The 16,300-nt window shown below is 44.8% G+C and overlaps 1 protein-coding gene across 4 annotated transcripts in view; it reads left to right on the plus strand.

The window, feature by feature from the left end:
* The first annotated feature begins 299 nt into the window (after positions 1-299).
* LOC106601752 (G-protein coupled receptor family C group 5 member B) overlaps positions 300-16,300 on the plus strand; it is a 36,459-nt gene continuing 20,458 nt past the window's right edge. For 2 of the 4 annotated variants that reach the window (XM_045715606.2, XM_045715609.2), the window contains exon 1: positions 902-1,616. The gene's annotated coding sequence lies outside the window, so the exon portion shown is untranslated. The other 2 variants (XM_045715608.2, XM_045715607.2) reach the window with 2 other exon arrangements.

Genomic DNA, 16,300 nt, shown 5'->3' on the forward strand with positions numbered 1-16,300 from the left:
ATCTGTGTCTGTGTTGTCATTATGTCCATCACCTCCATGGTCATGCTAAAGAATTTGGCCTGGGGCCAGGTCAGGACGGCCAAAGAGTTTCCTGTACTAATACTCCAAATACAATCCCATTGGAACAATAGAGCAGACAACAAAGGCTCCATGCTTTGACGAAGGCAGCGTTTCTCTATTATCTTCTGTCTGTGTGGCAATGGCATGGTGATATTGACAGATAGACTGTGATTACGAGGATTACGACGGCGCGACTCTCTGGACAGAAATCAATGTGACTGTCACTCAAATTGTCCTCCGAAGCAGAGCAGCGGTATCCGACTAACCCGCTGGTTTCGTGGGATATCGGTGAAGAGGCAATACCCCGAGCAGAAGCAGTTGGATACAATTTCAGGCAGTGTAGAGGGGTAACAACAACAAATCACCCCCCAATCATAGTGGGCTGATTGCGCTCATAGTAGGCTGCGCAGGTCTGGCACGGGGCGGGTTATGTGTCACTCACTTCACGCCTCCCTGAATAGATCGAATCGAAGGGCTGAGGACGCGCGTGTTCAAGCAGAAGGAGAAACCAGCATCACAACACCGTTATATTCATAGCTCCGAACCAACCACAGACCGAATGTGGAAGGGAAGAACTTGATACCAAGAACCGTAAATGAACCATGGATTATAATTTCAATTTTAATCCGAAATAGAGTGTACTGAATCGCCGGCCAATACACCGTTTTGGGTGAAAGGTGTATGGACGTGGTGCCAAAGAGGAATTGACGGGCAAACCCGCGGTCAACACACCAATTTATTGGAGGGGAGCAGATAGGACTGCCTACAGAGCAGAAGCGGACTGGAGAGAGTGAGAGAGATAGAGAGAGAGAGAGGGAGGACGGAGTGCAGTGAAGTGAGTAGATAGTGGTTTCTCCCGTTGCTCCACGTAGAGCTGTCATGTTCGCTGGCTGTTCAAAGAGGGATTAAAATGACGCATGTTATGCAGAGCTCCAAACTGTCATACACGTTGATGCAGTCAGTCGGGAGATGTGCAGCAGGGAGAGCTGAGTCTCGACCCGGTCAGTGAACAGTGTAAAGGTGCGCAACAGTGACAGGGAATCCGTCTGTATTTAACGCACGATATTTTGTGAACAGCGGGGATATTAAAGTTGCATTCATGTCTTTTATTTATTTAGATTATTCCTAATTTATTCATCACAAAAGGGGGTTCGTTGGGGAAACGCACCGTTGAACAAAGGATTTAGGAGAAACGACAACTGTAACCCAATTCTGCCATTCCGAGTGCGTCTCCCTGCTGGCGTGTCAAATCGGGACCGTTACCAGAAGAGAACGAGTACGGTTGAATACAGGGTGTTCTCTGTCTGGTTCCTAACCCGGGAGAGGGTTGAATACAGAGTTTTCTCTCTCTGGTTCCTAACCCAGGAGAGGGTTGAATAATTCGGTCGGGGCCGCAGAGCTGATCCACAGCCGTGGGAATGTGGGTGGAGAGTGTAAACGCAAACGAAGCAGGAGGGCTTCAACCCTAAAACGTGACTTTTTCCAATACACCCCGCTATACAAGTGACACGTGCATTCTGCAATCGTTTCCATCGGATTTGTTTACGTCGCTCAAGGTACGTTCCCTCGATTTCCCCTCGAGTATCGATCGATATCAACGAGAGAGGGACGGGAGTGATTCAAGAGAGAGATTCGATTGGTATACGTGCATGGTTTTCTGTGAACGTGATATAATCATTGTCAATGGCCAATTGGTAGTTTTAGCACGACACTATTGATGCTTCGAATTCATCACCTAGTGCGGTGTCGGTGGTTAAACTGGACACTGGCTATTGTAGGATTCGTCATTCACAGGGGTGGAAGTTGCCCCCTTGACAGTCTTGTGTGAGTGCTGGTGATGTGGCTGCACCAGATGCGGGGTTCTAATGTGTAGACTTGCCCGGTGGTCTGGTATTTGTCGTTGGGCACGTTGTTGGGAAGGCTCTGTCATTGAGAAGAGTGCAATTGCTGCCGCAATTCGGGGCGTTCCTGCATGTGGTGGGCATTCCTGCATGTGCAGGAACCCCTCATTATACTGATATTGGTCAATTTTTAAACTAAGAGAGGCGGGGGCATTCCAGTACAGTAGGTGGCAGTAATGCACAATAACGTTGGATGTCAAACACCAATAAACCCCACAGAAGAAGGGGTGGGGGCGACAATGGTAGCTAGCTTTGTGGTGAAGGGGTGGGGGAGACAATGGTAGCTAGCTGTACACCGGTAGACAGTTTCCTTCACCCACATTTCATGCAGGAACCAATGGGATGCTCGGGGCTACACCTTAGTGTGTGGCCTTGACCTCAAGGGTAATTGATGAAAAGGACCACCTGCCACTTGACCAAGCATAACATCAAGAACAACATCTAAGCTTGAGTGAGGGTAAACAGCAATACTGTTTACATCAGAATACATCAGAATACAACCCAGTCATTGTACATGAATGATGCCTCTGCTGTGCTCTGCCATTGATGTCACAGCTCACAGTGCATAATATGAGCAGCATGGTCTCCATGGTGGTTGACACCATTTTGGGATTTCATTTAAAATCACATTTCCAATCATATCCATGGATGTTCTGTGTTTCCCCTATATGCTGCAAATCTTGCAGCCACTGAAAAACCCCCACCAGAGTTAAAACATCAGATCATCTGAGAAACCTCAGCTGCTGAACAAAATCTTAGGGGAAACACTGATGTTCTCTCATCCTAAAACACCCTCCCTTCTCTATATTTGGAAGGTGAGATTATATTCTTTATTTAGGAATTGAGATCACCCCCGCCAACCTAACAATGGGTGGGCCCGGGTCCCCCCACTAACAATCCTTTCTGGAAACCCCTGCGGACCCTCCCATGTGGTCAGTATTGTTTAAGGGGGGGGGGGACTGAGCCTGTAAAAATAAAATTCTCTAAATAGGTATCTGCCTAAAGCAGGGACTTGGTCAGTGAAAGAGTTAAAGGCAAGGCCAGCAACCCTTAGGACCAGAGTATTTTTGGCCTCTAGCCAGAACATTGACCTAACCAGGGCTATGATTCTACTATACTGGGTAAGTGACCACTGCTGACCGTTCATACATCAATGATGATGCGCTTATTACTAGGTCATAACAACTGAATCAATGTAACTTTGCTCTGGAACATGGGAGAGGAATTCTTCCTACATACATGTACAGGACATGCCCTTCCTTGCCTTGAACATTGTTGTGTCATCGGCAGGGAGTGAATGGTGTCAGACAAGAGAGTTGTTTGGTCTACCTACCCGTACTTGGTCTCTCTGGAGCTGTGGTGTAGTCATGTTGATGATTGTATGTAGCGCTGGGCGAAATGGCCTAAAAATCACATCTATATTTATTTATTTATTTTAACTTATGGGCAATTCACAATATATTTGATTTTTAAAAATCATATATATATATATATATATATATAAATAAAACATAAATTAGCTTTGTTATACAATTAAAGGTCAAACACACTGCATTTCAAACAGTCTGCAATAATCTAATGAATTCAGGGCTTGTGAAGTTATACCTACACTAAATATAAGCCTTCCACAACCATAAGACCCACTAATAAGTTAATTATTTAACCTGCTTTTAGTTAAACCTGCTTTTTTACAATAATCACTGATTTGACATTCAAGTCTGTCTATGAAAGTGCCCTTTTTGTTCCAAATGGAACCAGAACCAGAACCATGCATAATGCACATTAACTAATAATGACTAACTTCTAATCAAATCAAATTGTATTGGTCACATACACATGGTTAGCAGATGTTAATGCAAGTGTGGCGAAATGCTTGTAGTGAACTTCTTGCAGCAGGCATTATAGAAAATGAACTCAGTACTCAGAAACAATCTCTCAAGCCCAAGCCCACGTGTTAGTGAGTAGCCAGATAATATTTATATTTCAAGTTGAGCCAACGTGTCTATTTGCTTGCTAACAAGGTAGAACAGTTGAATTGCTATGAACACACTCTTCTGTCCGTCTCCAACTGTTTGAGCAGCATGTTAGCCTGTCCACTTTGTTCAAATGTTGAAATCATGTGACCTACCTTATTTCTCAGAATGAGAACGAGTTGCCAATTCCTTATATAATTATGTTTGACGCTTATAGTCTTTGGCTAAAATGCTGCTAGTGGTATGTGGCACCACGCTAGACAAACTGAGCATGAATTTTCCAGAATCAATGTTCATGGCATTATATATTAGTAGGTTTTATTATCTGTTTTAACAAACCCTTTTTATTTTTGTACTTATGTATTGTATCTAGTATTTTTCTGGTGTTCATATAAGCCCTTTAAGCTTCCAACCACACCTGCAAACCGTCTTGTTATTATTATTATTTTTACCTGTATTGTTGTTTATCACTTGTTTTCTTTGTGCAAATAAATTAAACTAAACTTAAAAATGTAACTTAAAATTGATACTCCTGTTTTGGTAGTGTCTGCTCTTTGAGACATAAAAAGGGTATGGTTAGAAAGGTTAACTTCTCCTCTATTCCAGTAAAATAATGTCTCTGTCTTTCAGTGTCCATGTTATGACCCATTCTGTTGGACCAGATTTGAAATGTAAATAGCCGGTTGAAACCGCTTGTCAAAGAGCCCTCATCTTTGAACTCTCATCTTTGTAGTAGTGAGTGGCAGGGGCTCTGTGTGGGGGGGAGGAGCTCGGTGGGTGGGGGAGGGGCTCTGTGTGGGGGGGAGGGGCTCGGTGAGTGGGGGAGGGGCTCTGTGTGGGGGGAGGGGGGATGTGGGGGGGGAGGGGCTCTGTGTGGGGGGGAGGAGCTCGGTGGGTGGGGGAGGGGCTCGGTGTGGGGGGAGGGGCTCGGTTGGTGGGGCAGGGGCTCTGTGTGGGGGAGTGGGGATGTGGGTGGGGGAGGGGCTCTGTGTGGGGGGAGGGGCTATGTGTGGGGGGAGGGGCTCGGTGGGTGGGGGAGGGGTTCTGTGTGGGGGGAGGGGGGAGGTTGGTGGGGCAGGGGCTCTGTGTGGGGGAGGGGCTTGGTGGGTGGGGGAGGGGCTCGGAGGGTGGGGGAGGGGCTCTGTGTGTGGGGGAGGGGCTCTGTGTGGGGGGGAGGGGCTGTGTGTGTGGGGGAGGGGCTTTGTGTGTGGGGGAGAGGCTCTGTGAGTGGGGGAGGGGCTTGGTGTGGGGGGAGGGGCTCGGTGGGTGGGGGAGGGGCTCTGAGTGGGGGAGGGGCTCAGTGGGTGGAGGAGGGGCTTGGCATGTGTGTAAACGGTAAGGTGCAGAGTCACAGCAAAAGGAGAGAAGGAGACAAGACCAAAAAGACAACGTGAGAATAAGCTCTGAAAAAAATGTAAACAGTAAAAACTAGATTCTTGCGATACAGGCATTTGAAATATCGGGCAAAAACATCAATTAAAATGAATTTCATATATCGCCCATCCCTAATTGTACGTGGTTAGAAAGCCCATGGGTGTCTCTGAGTGTGTTCTGTGTTCTAGAATGTACTTAATGAAACAGATCAGGGACGGTATAAATTCCATTCAAAATGCCTACTTTGTTTATCCTACAAGGGGCAATTACAGTCTTAGAAAAAAGGTGCTATCTAGAACCTTAAACGCTTCTGCGGCAGTCCCCAATAATGATTCCAGATAGAACCCTTTTGGTTCCATGTTAAACCCTTTCCACAGAGGGTTCTACATGGAACCCAAAATAGTTCTACCTGGAACCAAAAAGGGTTCCCCTATGGGGACAACTGAAGAACCCTTTTGGAACCCTTTTTTCTAATTGTGTATGCTGGACATGAACTGCAAAGGACAAGTAGACTACATACAAACATGCAATATTAATCTGAGGTCCTGTCTTTGGTGTCACACACCTCTAACACCTGATGTTTTACCCTCTGGCCTTCCTCTATCAACCATATGTACCTTATGCCAACCATGTGTATATCTGGTAGAGCTGTGTGTGTGTGACAGAGAAAGAGAGAGAGAACGTATGAGCATGTCATATCTTCATCAACGCCTAAGTTTCCTCGTGTGTACGTGTGTCTGTGCTCAGAGGCAACAGCTTGACTCATCACACAACGATCACACAACAATCCCTTCCACGCTACAGCTTCCTCCGCACATCCTGCTCTCTGTTCCTCTTCTCTCATCTTCTCTCCATTCCACTCCCCAGCCCAACCCACCCCACTAATTCTTCTTGTGATCATTATCATGTAACCCAGACATGCTCTCTGACTCTCTCTCTGATCATTATCATGTAACCCAGACATGCTCTCTGACACTTTCTCTCTCTGATCATTATCATGTAACCCAGACATGCTCTCTGACTCTCTCTCTGATCATTATCATGTAACCCAGACATGCTCTCTGACTCTCTCTCTGATCACTATCATGTAACCCAGTCATGCTCTCTGACTCTCTCTCTCTGATCATTATCATGTAACCCAGACATGCTCTCTGACTCTCTCTCTGATCATTATCATGTAACCCAGACATGCTCTCTGACTCTCTCTCTGATCATTATCATGTAACCCAGACATGCTCACTGACTCTCTCTCTGATCATTATCATGTAACCCAGACATGCTCTCTGACTCTCTCTCTGATCATTATCATGTAACCCAGACATGCTCACTGACTCTCTCTCTCTCTCTCTCTCTGATCGTCATCATGTAACCCAGACACGCTCTCTGATTCTCTCTCTGATCATTATCATGTAACCCAGACATGCTCTCTGACTCTCTCTCTGATCACTATCATGTAACCCAGTCATGCTCTCTGACTCTATCTGATCATTACCATGTAACCCAGACATGCTCTCTGACTCGCTGATCATTATCATGTAACCCAGACATGCTCTCTGACTCTCTCTCTGATCATTATCATGTAACCCAGACATGCTCTCTGACTCTCACTCTGATCAGTATCATGTAACCCAGACATGCTCTCTGACTCTCTCTCTGATCAGTATCATGTAACCCAGACATGCTCTCTGACTCGCTGATCATTATCATGTAACCCAGACATGCTCTCTGACTCTCTCTCTGATCATTATCATGTAACCCAGTCATGCTCTCTGACTCTCTCTCTGATCACTATCATGTAACCCAGACATGCTCTCTGACTCTCTCTCTGATCATTATCATGTAACCCAGTCATGCTCTCTGACTCTCTCTCTGATAATTATCATGTAACCCAGACATGCTCTCTGACTCTCTCTCTGATCATTATCATGTAACCCAGACATGCTCTCTGACACTTTCTCTCTCTGATCATTATCATGTAACCCAGACATGCTCTCTGACTCTCTCTCTGATCATTATCATGTAACCCAGACATGCTCTCTGACTCTCTCTCTGATCATTATCATGTAACCCAGTCATGCTCTCTGACTCTCTCTCTCTGATAATGATCATGTAACCCAGACATGCTCTCTGACTCTCTCTCTCTGCTCATTATCATGTAACCCAGACATGCTCTCTGACTCTCTCTCTGATCACTATCATGTAACCCAGTCATGCTCTCTGACTCTCTCTCTCTGATCATTATCATGTAACCCAGACATGCTCTCTGACTCTCTCTCTGATCATTATCATGTAACCCAGACATGCTCTCTGACTCTCTCTCTGATCATTATCATGTAACCCAGACATGCTCTCTGACTCTCTCTCTGATCATTATCATGTAACCCAGACATGCTCTCTGACTCTCTCTCTGATCATTATCATGTAACCCAGACATGCTCACTGACTCTCTCTCTCTCTCTCTCTCTCTGATCGTCATCATGTAACCCAGACACGCTCTCTGATTCTCTCTCTGATCATTATCATGTAACCCAGACATGCTCTCTGACTCTCTCTCTGATCACTATCATGTAACCCAGTCATGCTCTCTGACTCTCTATCTGATCATTACCATGTAACCCAGACATGCTCTCTGACTCGCTGATCATTATCATGTAACCCAGACATGCTCTCTGACTCTCTCTCTGATCATTATCATGTAACCCAGACATGCTCTCTGACTCTCTCTCTGATCAGTATCATGTAACCCAGACATGCTCTCTGACTCTCTCTCTGATCAGTATCATGTAACCCAGACATGCTCTCTGACTCGCTGATCATTATCATGTAACCCAGACATGCTCTCTGACTCTCTCTCTGATCATTATCATGTAACCCAGTCATGCTCTCTGACTCTCTCTCTGATCACTATCATGTAACCCAGACATGCTCTGACTCTCTCTCTGATCATTATCATGTAACCCAGTCATGCTCTCTGACTCTCTCTCTCTGATAATTATCATGTAACCCAGACATGCTCTCTGACTCTCTCTCTGATCATTATCATGTAACCCAGACATGCTCTCTGACTCTCTCTCTGATCACTATCATGTAACCCAGTCATGCTCTCTGACTCTCTCTCTCTGATCATTATCATGTAACCCAGACACGCTCTCTGACTCTCTCTCTGATCATTATCATGTAACCCAGACATGCTCTCTGACTCTCTCTCTCTGATCATTATCATGTAACCCAGCCATGCTCTCTGACTCTCTCTCTGATCACTATCATGTAACCCAGTCATGCTCTCTGACTCTCTCTCTCTGATCATTATCATGTAACCCAGACATGCTCTCTGACTCTCTCTCTGATCATTATCATGTAACCCAGACATGCTCACTGACTCTCTCTCTCTCTCTCTGATCATTACCATGTAACCCAGACATGCTCTCTGACTCTCTCTCTGATCATTATCATGTAACCCAGACATGCTCTCTGACTCTCTCTCTGATCACTATCATGTAACCCAGTCATGCTCTCTGACTCTCTATCTGATCACTATCATGTAACCCAGACATGCTCTCTGACTCTCTCTCTGATCAGTATCATGTAACCCAGACATGCTCTCTGACTCTCTCTCTGATCAGTATCATGTAACCCAGACATGCTCTCTGACTCTCTCTCTGATCACTATCATGTAACCCAGTCATGCTCTCTGACTCTCTATCTGATCACTATCATGTAACCCAGACATGCTCTCTGACTCTCTCTCTGATCAGTATCATGTAACCCAGACATGCTCACTGACTCTCTCTCTCTCTGATCATTACCATGTAACCCAGACATGCTCTCTGACTCTCTCTCTGATCATTATCATGTAACCCAGACATGCTCTCTGACTCTCTCTCTGATCACTATCATGTAACCCAGTCATGCTCTCTGACTCTCTATCTGATCACTATCATGTAACCCAGACATGCTCTCTGACTCTCTCTCTGATCAGTATCATGTAACCCAGACATGCTCTCTGACTCTCTCTCTGATCATTATCATGTAACCCAGACATGCTCTCTGACTCCCTCTCTGATCATTATCATGTAACCCAGTCAAGCTCTCTGACTCTCTCTCTGATCATTATCATGTAACCCAGACATGCTCTCTGACTCTCTCTGATCATAAAAAAATCTGACTTAATTGCCAAGTCAATTAGCATATGGTCACGCTGTGAGACTCAGTCACATGTTAATGAGGCCTAATTATCCAGGCCTGGGATGCCTGGAGAGGTCTGGGGACCATGGAGGGAGGCACAGAACTGTCTCTCTCTGTCTGTATGATCGTCTGTCTGTCTGTCTGTCTGTCTGTCTGTCTGTCTGTCTGTCTGTCTGTCTGTCTGTCTGTCTGTCTGTCTGTCTGTCTGTCTGTCTGTCTGTCTGTCTGTCTGTCTGCCTGCCTGCCTGCCTGCCTGTCTGTCTGTCTGTCTGTCTGTCTGTCTGTCTGATCATCAGTCTGTCTGTCTGATTATCAGTCTGTCTGTCTGATTATCAGCCAGTCTGCGTGGCCAGTCAGTCTAGCTGGCTGGCTGGCTGGATGGATGCCTTTCTGTCTGCCTGGCAGGCTGTTTGCACTGACACACCAGACCTCAGGGAGGACAGTCTCTCTTCAATCACTCCATTCAATCTCTCTCTGTCTCTCTGGCATAGTCTTTATTTATTAATCTCTCTCTGTCTCTCTGGCATAGTCTTTATTTATTTATCTCTCTCTGTCTCTCTGGCATAGGCTTTATTTATTTATCTCTCTCTGTCTCTCTGTCATAGTCTTTATTTATTTATCTCTCTCTGTCTCTCTGTCATAGTCTTTATTTATTTATCTTTCTCTGTCTCTCTGGCATAGTCTTTATTTATGTATCTCTCTGTCTCTCAGGCATAGTCTTTATGTATTTATCTCCATCTCTCCCTCTCTCTGGCATAGTCTTTATTTATTTATCTCCATCTCGTTCTTTCTCTCTCTCATTGCCACAACCCTCTCTCTACCTCAGTCTTTCTCTATCTTATTCTCTGTCACTCCCTCCATTTATCTGACACACAGCTGTGGAAGACCGATGACGTCAGTGAAGGAACATGGTGTTATTGTGAGATGGAGGAAAGAAAATAGGTCTTTAAAAAGAGGTAGTATGGAGTCCTGCCAACTTGCCAGTCCAGAAAACAGGTATAAAAAGAGCTAGTATGGAGTCCTGCCAACTTGCCAGTCTAGAAAACAGGTATAAAAAGAGCTAGTATGGAGTCCTGCCAACTTGCCAGTCCAGAAAACAGGTATAAAAAGAGCTAGTATGGAGTCCTGCCAACTTGCCAGTCTAGAAAACAGGTATAAAAAGAGCTAGTATGGAGTCCTGCCAACTTGCCAGTCCAGAAAACAGGTATAAAAAGAGCTAGTATGGAGTCCTGCCAACCAGCCAGTCCAGAAAACAGGTATAAAAAGAGCTAGTATGGAGTCCTGCCAACTTGCCAGTCTAGAAAACAGGTATAAAAAGAGCTAGTATGGAGTCCTGCCAACTTGCCAGTCCAGAAAACAGGTATAAAAAGAGCTAGTATGGAGTCCTGCCAACTTGCCAGTCCAGAAAACAGGTATAAAAAGAGCTAGTATGGAGTCCTGCCAACTTGCCAGTCCAGAAAACAGGTATAAAAAGAGCTAGTATGGAGTCCTGCCAACTTGCCAGTCTAGAAAACAGGTATAAAAAGAGCTAGTATGGAGTCCTGCCAACTTGCCAGTCCAGAAAACAGGTATAAAAAGAGCTAGTATGGAGTCCTGCCAACCAGCCAGTCCAGAAAACAGGTATAAAAAGAGCTAGTATGGAGTCCTGCCAACTTGCCAGTCTAGAAAACAGGTATAAAAAGAGCTGTTATGGAGTCCTGCCAACTTGCCAGTCTAGAAAACAGGTATAAAAAGAGCTGTTATGGAGTCCTGCCAACTTGCCAGTCTAGAAAACAGGTATAAAAAGAGCTAGTATGGAGTCCTGCCAACTTGCCAGTCTAGAAAACAGGTATAAAAAGAGCTAGTATGGAGTCCTGCCAACTTGCCAGTCTAGAAAACAGGTATAAAAAGAGCTAGTATGGAGTCCTGCCAACTTGCCAGTCTAGAAAACAGGTATAAAAAGAGCTAGTATGGAGTCCTGCCAACTTGCCAGTCTAGAAAACAGGTATAAAAAGAGCTAGTATGGAGTCCTGCCAACTTGCCAGTCTAGAAAACAGGTATAAAAAGAGCTAGTATGGAGTCCTGCCAACTTGCCAGTCTAGAAAACAGGTATAAAAAGAGCTAGTATGGAGTCCTGCCAACTTGCCAGTCTAGAAAACAGGTATAAAAAGAGCTGGTATGGAGTCCTGCCAACTTGCCAGTCTAGAAAACAGGTATAAAAAGAGCTGGTATGGAGTCCTGCCAACTTGCCAGTCTAGAAAACAGGTATAAAAAGAGCTAGTATGGACTCCTGACAACTAGCCAGTCTAGAAAACAGGTCTTTAAAAAGAGTCAGATGATGTAGTATGGAGTCCTGCCAACCTGCCAGTCTAGCATCTCGTCTGAAGAGATTAAAGGCCCCAAGGTCCACATCCTTCCCTGACCTCTCCATCTCTCCTCTGACCCCTTCATTTGCCCTTGGGCTCTGGCTGCGTTGTGATTCTTCCACTTTTCCCGAAGTGTACACTCGTAAACTCCCCCTCATGGATTCAAAAGAAATAGACAGGTCAAGGAATATTTTTGAAACTTGGTCCAGCCATGCTTGCACAAGTCCAATGCCTTTAAATGCATTGAGAGATAATCATACAAAAAAGTATTTTTAAGTGTCATCCAATATGGCGATTAGTTACCAACTTTCATGGTCGATGCAATGCTAACAACAGTATCTTGTTCCTAATGAAGCACCTTCATTACAGTACTGCTGCTGATCCGCAAAAATATTCAATAAATTAATCAATTTACGTAAACATGTTGTCCCCGACAAATGATGCAGCGTCCCTCCCCTTGGGACAATTCATTTCAGTTAATTACTATAGCTCCCGCCTTGGGCCAATCAGTGTAATTTAGTAAATGCCGAATCTCTATGGCAAGACACATCGTTCACCCAAGTTTCGTCAAAATCTGGCCAGTGCTGTCTGAGATATCGCGTGTGACTAATGTACGAACGAACAGACAGAGAGAGATCCAAAGTCCCCTCCCCGATTTTGTAGACAACATTACAGCATTGGTCGGTGGCGACAGTACTTCAGGAAGGCTAATTAGTAATGAATTATTATGGCTACCTTACGACATGATGACTAATGTGGCATGGAACAGAACAGGCAGATGTGAGGCAAGCTTTGGTCCATCTACCGGAAGTGACCTGCTGACCCCAACAACATCTGTCTATCTCCACATCTGGAGCCCTGCACGGGCTAGGTTTAGGACACCCACACATGCATGTGCACACACACATTTACACACACATATACACACACATATACACACACATATACAGAGCATTCAGAAAGTATTCAGACCCCTTGACTTTTTCCACATTTTGTTACATTACAGCCTTATTCTTAAATGGATTAAATAAAAACATTTCCTCATCAATCTACACATAATAACCTATAATGACAAAGTAAAAACAGGTTTTTAGAAACACACACACACACACACACACACACACACACACACACACACACACACACACATATATATATATATATATATATATATATATATATACACACATCTAAACGCATGCACATACGCACACCCCCCCTCCACAAACAAACACACAAAATCGATTATTTATCATCGCTATCCATATCGAATGAATGACAAAATTGCTAAAAGACTGAGGAGAGGAGAGTGAGTTGAGAGAGATCCTAGTCAGAAAATGTAATCATCTACCCAATTATGGTTATGGTAATTACACAGCATCTGGTGGTGCACTGTCTAGGGTAATTGTAGAGGACGATAATTGTAGAGGATTGCTCTGTAGGTTTCAGTCTTTGACTTGAGGAACTGAAGACTGTTCTTGCTGTTGTAGCCATGAGCAATTGCATTATGTATAGGCCTTATAAATGCAGTTGCAATGTGTTGCTATTAATTGTAGTGTAGCATTTTGTAACATTGATGTGAAGTTGTATACTATGTATGTAAATGACACATTGGTGTGTAAATGGTGCATAGAACCAGTGTGCAGTGAGAGCTATTGGGGAGTAAGATAGTAAGGCTGTGTTTACACAGGCAGCCCAGTTTTGTTTTAGAGCTGATCAATCAAACCAGCTCTGAAAAAGACCTGATGTGAAAAGATCTGATGTGATTGGTCAAAAAAAGAATTAGTGGGAAAAAAATATCCAAATTGAGCTGTCTAAACAAAGCCTAAGTGTATACAGTGCATTCGGAAAGTATTCAGACCCCTTGACTTTTTCCACATTTTGCCTTATTCTAAAATTGATTAAAATGTTTTTTCCCCCCTCATCAATCTACACACAATACCCCATAATGACAAAGCATTTTTTCGGAGCAAATTTATAAAAATACAAAAAACTGAAAAATCACATTTACATAAGTACTCAGACCCTTTACTCAGTACTTTGTTGAAGGACCCTTAGCAGTGATTACAGCCTCGACTCTTCTTGGTTATGACGCTACTAGCTTGGCACACCTCTATTTGGGGGAGTTTCTCCCATTCTTCTCTGCAAATCCTCTCAAGCTGTCAGGTTGGATGGGGAGCGACGCTGCAAAGATATTTACAGGTCTCTCCAGAGATGTTCGATCGGGTTCAAGTCCGGGCTCTGGCTGGGAAACTCAAGGACATTCAGAGACTTGTCCTGAAGCCGCTCTTGCCTTGTCTTGGCTGTGTGCTTAGGGTTGTTGTCCTGATGGAAGGTGAACCTTCGTCCCAGTCTGAGGTCCTGAGCGCTCTGGAGCAGGTTTTCATCAAGGATCTCTCTGTACTTTGCTCCGTTCATCTTTCCTTCGATCCTGACTAGACTCCCAGTCCCTTCCTCTGAAAAACATCCCCACAGCTTGATGCTGCCACCAACATGCTTCACCGTAGGGCTGGTGCCATGTTTAAATCTTGGTTTCATCAGACCTTGATTCTCATGGTTTGAGAGTCTTTAGGTGCCAAGCTGGCTGTCATGTGCCTTTTACTGAGGAGTGGCTCCCGTCTGGCCACTCTACCATAAAGGCCTGATTGGTGGAGTGCTGCAGAGATGGTTCTCCTTCTGGAAGGTTCTCCCATCTCCACAGAGGAACTCTGGAGCTCTGTCAGAGTGACCATCAGGTTCTTGGTCACCTCCCTGACCAAGGCCCTTGTCCCCCTATTGCCAGCTTTAGGAAGAGTCTTGGTGGTTCCAAACTTATTCCATTTAAGAATGATGGAGGCCACTGTGTTCTTGGGGACCTTCAATGCTGTAGAATTTTTTTGGTACCCTTCCCCAGATCTGTGCCTTGACACAATCCTGTCTCAGAGCTCTACGGACAATTCCTTCAACCTCATGGCTTGGTTTTTGCTCTGACATGCTCTGTCAACTGTGGGACCTTATATAGACAGGTGTGTGCCTTTCCAAATCATGTCTAATCAATTGAATTTACAACAGGTGAACTCCAATCAAGTTGTAGAAACATCTCAAGGATGATCAATAGAACAGGATGCACTTGAGCTTAATTGCGTGTCTCATAGCAAAGGGTCTGAATACTTATGTAAATAAGGTATTTCTAAAAACCTGTTTTCATTTTGTCATTATGGGGTATTGTGTGTAGATTGATGAGGAAAAACATGTATTTTATCCATTTTAGAATAAGGCAATAACATAACAAAATGTGGAATAAGTCAAGGGGTCTGAATACATTCTGAATGCACTGTGTGTGTTTTGACACTGCATTATACATTGACACACACTTATCTTTACATACATACACTAAACATTTAGGATAACAAATAGTCAGTGTGCAGAGGTAAAGAGAATGAGATGCATTGTGGGAACAGTAGTCATTGTTATTCACACATAACAATACTGTGTACCATAGAGCCCTCAGCTGCAGCTCTTGCCTCCCTGTCTGTAACTGTGAGGAGGATCAGGATGTCTAAGCAGGCAGACAGTGCATCAGAACTGGCAGTAGCTGGATTCTGGATCCCTCCTTCCCCATTACATAAGAGAGAGGGAGAGATAGAGGGGTAGAAGAAAATCAAACAGAGCGAGGGGAGACGTGAGAAAGAGGGAGAGAAGGAGGTATAGAGCGCAGGAAGAGCATGAGAGGGGAAAGGAAAGGGTGAGGAAGGTAGAGAGAGATGTGGGGTAAGGCAGGGGTTTTGCTGTACCATATGCTCGGGTGTTGGGTGAAAGAGGGAGACATGGAGGGAGAGAGCTGAGAAAGGGAAGAGGGAGGTAGTGCGAGTGAGTGAAGAAAGAGAGGGATGTAGGGTAAGGAAGGGGATTTGCAGTACCGTGTGGTTGGGTGTTGAGAGGGAGGAAGAGAGAGAGAGTGCCAGGGAGGGGGTAAGGCACATGGTTCACATCCCATCTTCAAATGTGGCAGAAAGATGAGAATGCTGCTCTCTTTACAGCAGGGGAGGGGGAGCAGATTCAACATAAATAGAAGATTTCAACTGAGGGGAGGACAGAAATGGCTACAGAGAGAGAGAGGCAGAGGAGGAGAAACAGAGAGATAGAGGGCAAAGGGAGCGAAAGACAAAGACGGATGGAGAGAGAGAAATAGAGAGAGGAGTGGCAGCTAAGGGAGAGCAAGAGAGGGGGCAGAGAGAGGGAAATAGATTGATATAGAGGGTGGGCAGAGAGAGGGAAATAGACAGATATAGAGAGGGGGCAGAGAGAGGGAAATAGACGGATATAGAGAGGGGGCAGAGAGAGGGAAATAGACGGATATAGAGAGGGGGCAGAGAGAGGGAAATAGACGGATATAGAGAGGGGGCAGAGAGAGGGAAATAGACAGATATAGAGAGGGGGCAGAGAGAGGGAAATAGACAGATATAGAGAGGGGGCAGAGAGA

The sequence above is a fragment of the Salmo salar genome, chromosome 03 (genome assembly GCF_965601325.2).
Source record: "Salmo salar chromosome 03, fSalSal1, whole genome shotgun sequence".
NCBI lineage: Eukaryota > Metazoa > Chordata > Actinopteri > Salmoniformes > Salmonidae > Salmo > Salmo salar.